The sequence below is a fragment of the Populus alba genome, chromosome 15 (genome assembly GCF_005239225.2).
Source record: "Populus alba chromosome 15, ASM523922v2, whole genome shotgun sequence".
NCBI classification, from domain to species: Eukaryota; Viridiplantae; Streptophyta; class Magnoliopsida; order Malpighiales; family Salicaceae; genus Populus; species Populus alba.
In genome coordinates, this window is record NC_133298.1 from 11,845,989 (window position 1) to 11,855,232 (window position 9,244).

The window sequence follows — 9,244 nt, forward strand, 5'->3', positions numbered from 1 at the left end:
GTATAAACTTTCAACCACTTTGGCTAGAGATAATGGATAAGATTACTAATACCATTTGATTAACTGATTTATCCAACCCGGGAGTCGCTGTTCCTAAATTACTTGGATTTTTAGGATATCATAAGTGGCACGTTGTTTATGGATAAACTGATAAAAAAGCCATTGGTTCTTTCTAAACTTTCTTTTGGCATTTCTAGGTCAATCCATTCACATAACTAATTCCCACCCGAGATAGGATACGAGACAAGTCTACTCATTACTGTGAACACTCCTAACCAACCAGAGTTTCAACAACTTATCAGTCATGCACAACTCCTTACCCAGGTTGTGTTGGCAACTCGATGGAAAAATTAGAATTTATCACCCTAAAAGTTTAACATCCTTAACAATACACAATGCCTTGGTGCTTACGGCCACTGGGTTGTACTAGGAGCCCGTAGACAATTACACTACCTATAGAACACTAGGCAAAATGACATTCATAAGAGTTCCTCAATGGATCACTAGTGCCATTGTGAAACCCATGCATAGAGCCAAATACTCTAAACATACTCCCCTAACTACTATGGGATGAACATCAATTCACATATAATCATCATTCTCGCCAGCTCCCAAGGCTCTCAAAAGCCCAACAGATTAAGGATTAAAAGGACAGTATTGCATGTGCGAGAACGTCTATATCCCTGCATTTAGTGAGAGGTTTTTTTATTGTCTAAACACATATTAAACACTTGACTCATCAAGACTACATTTCTATGAAAATGATTTTTGGATAACTATGATGGCTTGATCAAACCAAGGTAGCTTAGAGTTGGTCATCTAAGACGTGAACTCAATGTACAAGATATTTTCCACCAACCTTTAGAGGGTCTACGCGTGCCTACATAACAACTTGGAAACTAAAATCTATTGAAGGATTCAATGACCTCTATACTAAGTTAGTGACAACGCTTTAAACACTAACTTGCCAAGAAAATCTCCATAAACTTTTTTAGTGTTTCTTGTAACAACCCCAAAAATTTGTAATTCAAAATAGATAGTAAAGACATGATAATTCAATTAAGATAAGCGATTTTTTTTTCTGTAATCAAATTAAAAAATCGGCAGAGTTTCCTCTATATTATTAGGTACCAAGTTATCGACTCTTCTTCCACAATCCTCAATTAAAAATCTCTTACTTTGTCCTATCATCCAAGACATCATCCTCTCATTACATCACAACTTTCTCAATAATTAAAATTCACATATGTCTAAACAATTCAATATCCCATACTTACATGGGATGCAATCTAAAGAATTATTCTAAAAACGGTAACTGGAGCGCAATTAAACGGTTTAATAGCGCGTATTCATAAAAGATTTATAAATAAGGATCGTTAACGAAATTGTAATTGAAATAAGTTCATAATTAAAAAGAAGAAATTCATAATATATATTATACTATACAAAAAGCTTTAAGATAAATTTGTAGACGCATTATATTACATAACAAAAGGATAAATTCATTCATTACAACATGATATTCAACAAAATATAAGGAACTAAATCTACACACTGGTTCAGTCCTTGTAGGGGATGTACTTGAAAATAGATTTTGATACAATAATTCAATTAGACAAATAAAAATAAAAAAGACATTTATAAAATTATTTTCTACTTTCTTTCTTTCTTCCTTTTTTTTTTTTTGTAAATTTAGTCAAAAAGATCATTAAATTAACTTGCTCATCTAGTATTATTATATAATCAATTAAATTTCAGAATAATCCACCAGTCCATTCAACAAGCACGGTTTGTCATCAGTCAAAACTAGTTTCAAACATTTCACCCATTCATCAGGGTACAAATCCCATTAACCAGGGAATTAATTATTTATCTCGCCCATTTGCCAGGGCACTAATTCCATTAAATCAGGAATTAGTTCAACAACTTACCCATTCACCAGGGTATTAATCCCATTAACTCAGGGACTCAATTTCTTACAACGCCCATTTCACCAGGGCACTAATCCCATTCAATTCAGGAATTAATTCATAATATCGCATATCTTATTTTCTCAAGTAAACAACATAATAATTTCTAATATATCAACCACAATCAATTCCGATAAAAAAAATTACATATTGTCTAATGTTAAATTCAGGTATCGTGTAATTACCTGACGACTGAGCTCGAGCCGTAGTTCCCTGCTGTGGTGTCGGCCTGACAGCCTCTCCTGAATTGACATGTATATCACATCATTAATCTACTTTCCATATCGAAACACTCAATAAATAAAATCCTTCCAATTATCCATTTCATTTGCCAAAATAAAATTTAGAGAGAAACATGAAAAAAATTCCTTCCTATTCTTAAATTTCCGCATTGTAACACATAACATTTCATCCTTCAAAAACAATATATATATATATATATTTCTTTAAATGTATTTATTTAAATTTATTTTACCAAAATTTAAATTAAAGGTAAACATAAAAAAAATTCATGATCCATTCTCTCTTTAACATTAATATCATCTCTTTTCCTAACACAATCTCATCATCTTATTCAAATTCCTAACTTTTATTCTTCTTATTATTATTTTTCCAAAAAAAATCTCTCTTCTTCAAGAACATCTAAAATTTTGCCTTTTAATTTCCATAATTTCCTACTTTCTCTACTAACTTCAACAATCTTAACACTATTTCACAATCAATTATAATTTCCTCAAAATTTATTCATGAACCCTAATTTCTCATTTCACAAAGTTCAATCAATTTAAAGTATTTTATTCATCAAGAATCTTATTTAAAAGTTGTAATGGCACTTTACAAAATAATAGCCAAAGCTTTAACACTTTTTGTATTAAACTTTTCTTTGCTTGAATTATTTTTACTCCTCTCCTGGCCCGAATGCTTCTTCTTCCTCTTTGAAAGGTAAGTTTTTGTTTTATTTTTCTTTCTCCTTCCAGCACACACTTGCACTCACACACACACACATATATATAATTAAATTTTGTAAATATACCATCCATGTCCCTAATTTTTTTTTTCTTTTCCTTCCGTGCAACATACTTTAGCCCACGTTTATTCCTTTCACTTTTTTTTTAATGTCTTCTATATCCCTCAACAAGTAACTTTTAAGATTTTTTGGTAAAATTTTCTCGAATCCTGATACCATGTTTATACCAAAATCTTGCCCGGGTTATATTGAATTTCACTAAGTTACTCGTTGGTACTTTTAGTTTCATGAAATTCACTTCTAATAAAAAATCTCATTAACATTTTCCTGTATATTTATTTATTTATATATATTAAACACTTGAACAAAACAATTTTAATTCAAATTCTCAAATATATCATCATTCTTATAATTTAATTTTATCCATTTTCTCATTCATTTTTTTTTTTTTTATAATCCTGACTTTTCTTAATATCAATAATATTATCCAGGGTTTTATAGTTTCATAATAAAAAGGTGAGTCTACACGAGCATATTTAAAGATATTAAATGAGGAGATGCTCAAGGTGGAAGAATTACTTAAGCTAATAGCCTTAGAAACCTTAATAGGAAGAGTAAAGAAACATGCCATTTAGAAAAAACCTTTATGCCTTTCTAGACATAAACTTTCCAAATTGAAGAAAGTTATGAAAAATCGCATATGGGTTGAAGAGACCAATTTGCTACAATATGGATCTTCTTATTTTTACAAGTACAACAAGTGTGAATGACCTTCAAAGTAAAGTAATTAAGGTAGTCAAAGAAAACATCTTAGTGCCACCTCCAAGATATGTTTCCTCCAAAGAACCTTTCCCATACCTATCACTTAAATCACCTCAAGATGTATAATCCTTGATAAGAATAAAAGTTTCTTGAATATGAATGACATATTACAAATGAATTTTTATTTTTTCTAGGTGATGGTTGAAGGCCCATCAACACTTATCCTATGAAAGTGCAATTCTCTTAGGAAATGATGAACTTGGTCTCCCCAATGCTAAGGGACATACTAGGTCTCTCTAGTACTATATGCACCATTGTTCAAGTAATGGATATGGTCTCCCTAGGACAATAACCCCACTCTCCAATGGATGGGTTAAATATCTTCATGATACAATAACAACACAATCCAATCACCACTCTTTAATGAGGGAGCTCTCATGCCTTATAAAAAAATTTGATCATGATAACCGCTCTTTAGCTGAGGGTTTTTAAGCCCCATGATAATGCTGGGAAAGCCATGGGCTCCCATTCTCTAAAGAACATATAATCATTTAGAAATTTGTAAGTATATGTCCATCCTATTTGGGTTCCATACAACCACTTAGAAATGTTTATAAATAATCGGCATGGTACCCTTAATCTCTAAGAATTTTTCTAAATATAGAATCTTGCTATTTTTTATCTGAAAGAATTTCTTTCAGTTTAGATTTTATATGAGAAAAACTCACCTCCTTACCTGAAATGATATCACAAAAACTGGGGGCTATTGATGAACCAAGATTTTATCAGTATATTTTTATATATTTTTTCAAAAAAATACCGGATAAAAAAAACATAAAGGTATAATTACCTCATTTCGGAAGTGTTGGATTAGCACGCATTAGCACCAAATGCGCTCCAATAAAGGCACCCTAGGTATGGAGCTGCCAAATATAGATACTGTTAGATTGGCAGCTACTGCTAGATTGGCAACTACTGCTAGGTCCAACAGCTTGACTTGGCATTGCCAGACCAACAAGCTGGGTATGGCGCGCAACTCTCAATGGTGTTGAGCCCAAGGATTTTCTACCATCATGCCTTGAGTATGGTGAGATTCATTATACCTATGGATTCAAACACAATACTTGAATCTAATACCATCAAAGTCTATAGATTTTTACTTAAAATTTAGAGGAATTATTTTTCAACGAATATGCTTAATTAAATAAGTCTACACTCCACCAATACCATTAGTTGTATTAAAATATCTCATGGCCTTCTATGTCTCGATCTTTTAGCTGGATAAAATGAGTGGAATACAACTCACATTACAATTTAAAATATAAAAATGTGAAATTACAGCTCATTACCCCTTCTTCATAAAAGGACAAGGCTCATGAACTATAAATACACCATAAATCCTTCCAAATAAAGGTTCATAATTTTTATTCTCTACTGCATACATATTTAAGAGCATTTCTCTCTAAAATATTATTGTACATTTTCTCCAGAATATTATTGTACATTTTCTCCTTAAAAAGACATTTACTTAAGCATACACATCTACTAAAAGGGATCTTTTACAGGTTCTAATCACAAGTCACCTTAACTTATCAAACACCAAGTACAAGTTATCAACTATTTTGACTAAAAAGAATTGTTGCAATTGTTAGGACAAACTATTTTGACTAAAAAGAATTGTTGGGATTGTTAGGACATGATTAATTGATTATTTAACGTGAGAGCCATGTTCCTAAATTATTTGGATTTTTTGAACATCATAAAATATATTTAATTTATTGGAGGTCTAGGATATTAATCAAAAACAAAAATAGCTTTATTCCATAATATATGCTTGTACTCTTCTCACTCATTTAATTAGTTATCTCAACATTTGATAAATTCATTGAAAAATCATAAATAATAATGATTTATAGCTCAACTACTATATATATATATATATATATATATATATATATAATATATATATATATATATATATATATATAGGATAGCAAATGCCAAACAATTTTTGCCACGTCATCTCCCTTAATCACATGATTTGAATGGGCTGCTTATTTTTTGAACTAGTTTTTATACATACAAGTAACTTCAAATTTCCATGTCCGTTAATTAATTAACTTGTTAATAGATCCACAATCTGTAGACAAACGAGATAAAAACAATAGAGATAAAAGTATTTTTAGTCGGAAATGAAAAAATAAAAATAAATTTATTTTTAAAATAATTTTGGAATATTTTTTTGTATTTTTAAACAAAAAGTACATAGAAAACATGTCTTTATAGACAATTTATTATTATTATTATTATTATTATTGAAATATCATTATAAAAGCTTTTAATTTCAAATTTTTTTAATTATGATATGTTAGAATAAAAATGATTAGTATCATAGTTTTTAAAACTCAATTTGAGGGTCGATCCGAGACAAATCCTTGATCATGGGGTCGGGTTGATCCAAGCCAATGTAAGAATAAAATTTGTTTTTATTATAGTTTTAAAATCCAATTCAGGGGTAAATTTGAGGCAAGGTTTGGGTCACGAGTGGGGTTGATTGTTGATCCAGGTCAATATAAGGATAAAAATTATTATTATCATAGTTTTAAAACCCGACTCAGGGATCGACCATGTGTAAGAGATCACATGTCAGGAGGGTTAACCTGAGTTGACTAAAGTCAACATAAAATAAAAATGATTACTGTCATAGTTTTAAAACTTGATTCGGGGGTCAACCTAGGGCAAGATCAGGATCACGAATCAGGAGGATCAACTCGGGTTGATCTGAGTCAATTTAAAGATAAAAGTTATTATTATCATAATTTTAAAACTCGACTTAGGGGTCGACGTGGCAAGGTCTAGGTCACAGGTCGGGAGGGTAAACACCTTTTGACCTGAGTCAACGTATGAATAAAAAATTATTATTATTATAGTTTTAAGACCCGACTCGGGAATCGATATAAGAAAAGGATCAGGTCATTGATCGGGAGGGTCAAATGATTCAAAAATTTCTTTTAAAAACCTAAGCAACATTGTTTTGATCATATATATATATATATATAATCAACAGGTTCTTGACCCAAGTTTTATCTTAGGTTAACTTATTTTTTGTTTGGGTCAGATTGAGTCAATCCTTCTTATATATATTTTCTAGAACTTAGACTAGTCCAACTTGTCAAGTTTATTCTAATTATATAACTATAGTTATTAAAATATTATTAATTTCACCATTTAATATAAACTAAAATACAAAAAAAAAAATCTAACTTTTTTTTAAAATATAAAAGTTTAACAACAATATATATTTAGTATAAAATAGATTTTTTATATATTTTATTTTATTTTATCCATAATAACCAAATAAAATATAAAAACAATCATTTTATCATCTATATCACCACTATCAAATATAGTTTTGTCTCTTTCTCTTTTTCTGTTTTCTATCTATATTTTCATTGTTTCTATTTCTTGTATATCGAGAGAGTAACCAATCTCTACCCTAAAGAACACTCGTACGCTCGCAATCTGACTTCGACAGTACAGATTAATTCATTTTCCCAGCTTGAACTTTCGTTAGAATGGTAGCCTTGGAGGCCTGACATCATATGGTTACTACTTGCAAGCTCTCCTTTATCTAAGGCAAAATTTGGCTTGTTTCTTTCACTTCTCTGAGGGTATCTTGAAGCATCTGGGATTATTTTCCTTTCCTCTTAATTGGTTTTGAGATTAATTAGTTGATTTAATTCCCTTTTATTGATTTTAAAACTTGACTACTTGAGAATCATAGAATATATATGATCATCTACAGAATATCTAAGTTATCTGGTGATGATATAATTTACGTGTATGGACAGCAAAACACACCCACCAAACTTTTAATAACCAAAAGCACATCCTAATACATCAATCACTGGTATGGCATCAATATTTACCAGCAAAATGCAGTAGCATGAGCATCACTGGTACAGCAGATCATGCAAAGCACATACACAATCATGTCTGTAGCAGTAGAATAAGCTAGTTAATATATCATATTTCTTGAATGATCAAGTACTCTTACACCGAAAGATTCAGAACACATAACATAATCATAAGTAGGAGTTCATCAGATGTATTTGTTTTTTCTCACTGATCTACATTTTGAGCCCATGCATGCTGCCATCCTGCAAAATCAACCAAAAGAGAACCAACACATATCTAGCTAGCTAGCAAGCTATTTCCTTTTGCTCATCAAAAAGGTTTTCCTTACCTTGGAACCACTTTGAGCTGAAGCATTATTAGCTCTTTTTTCCATAAACGCCATTGCCTCTTTCTCTTCCTTTCTCCCACTTTCAGCTCTTTTGTTTTCCTTTGGTTTGTTAGCTTTCATCTCCATTTGATACTTGCCAACATGCTTGTCTTCTTCCTGCTTCAAATGAGCTATGCCATGATGGCTTGGGCCAGAAGAAGCATCAGAAGCCATAGAATCATCACTGTCATCGTTGTAACTTTTATTGTCACTTCCACCACCATCAGAACTATCTCCATCGTCACTGTGCTCATCGTCGTCACCACCACCATCATCCTGTGTTGGGGAGCCAAGATACATGGTCCACCCAGATTCACTACTGTGACACTCTTCCGCGACAAAGATTTGGGAAGACTCCATTACTGCGAGCAAGAAGTTGAAGAACAGGATGTTTGTGAAGGGTTTGGGCTTGGTGAGAATTAACAGACAGGAGAATCGTGTGTTCTTATATAGGAACTTGAGGACCTGTGTATGTAGACACCTGAAAAAGCCACTCAAGCCTTTTATCTCTCTGACCAAGAACTGTTTTTCAATACAGAGAACAGATATACTCTTCTCATATATATTTTGAAAGCTACACAAATCCACTTTTCTTTAATGGCTAGGATAAATATCACCACCTGGAAATCTAAATACAATCCATTAATTCTCTGACTTGAATCAGCTGAAGACAGCTAGAAGCTGTCAAGGAAAGTGAAATGCATCTTTACAAAAGGCATAAATATCAAAGTTTCTTGAATTTGAAAGGACAAGAGTTGTTCACTTGGTCATTGGGTTGCACAAGTGAAGATACAATCCATCTTTACTCCTCTGCGTTTGTCATTAATAAAAAAGGATGCTTTAAATGCAAAGGGCAGATTGGCTCAGTCCACAAAACTAGAGAGAATATATATATATATATATATATATGCAAGACTCAATGTTTTTAAAAGCTAAATAGCTAGAGGAGTACCTCTTCAGTCTTCACTACCAGCTCATTTAACTCTCACTCCATTATAATTTTGTCCTGTCATTAAAAAATGAACAGGCTTTTTACCTGTGTAAAAATTGCAAACAAGCCAACTGTGAGTTAGGTTTTAGATAAAGTTACACGAGAGGAACTTGTCAAAATAGCTTTCTGCTTCTACAATCCTGTCCTCCAATATGCTGGCGCCTGTCCCCTACGCAAAGCAGGATTATGTCTTTGGTATGAGAGGTACTGCGTGCATATCTATATAAAAAGTCCAGTTATTAGCTCCTCGATAGACACATTTCTTATGA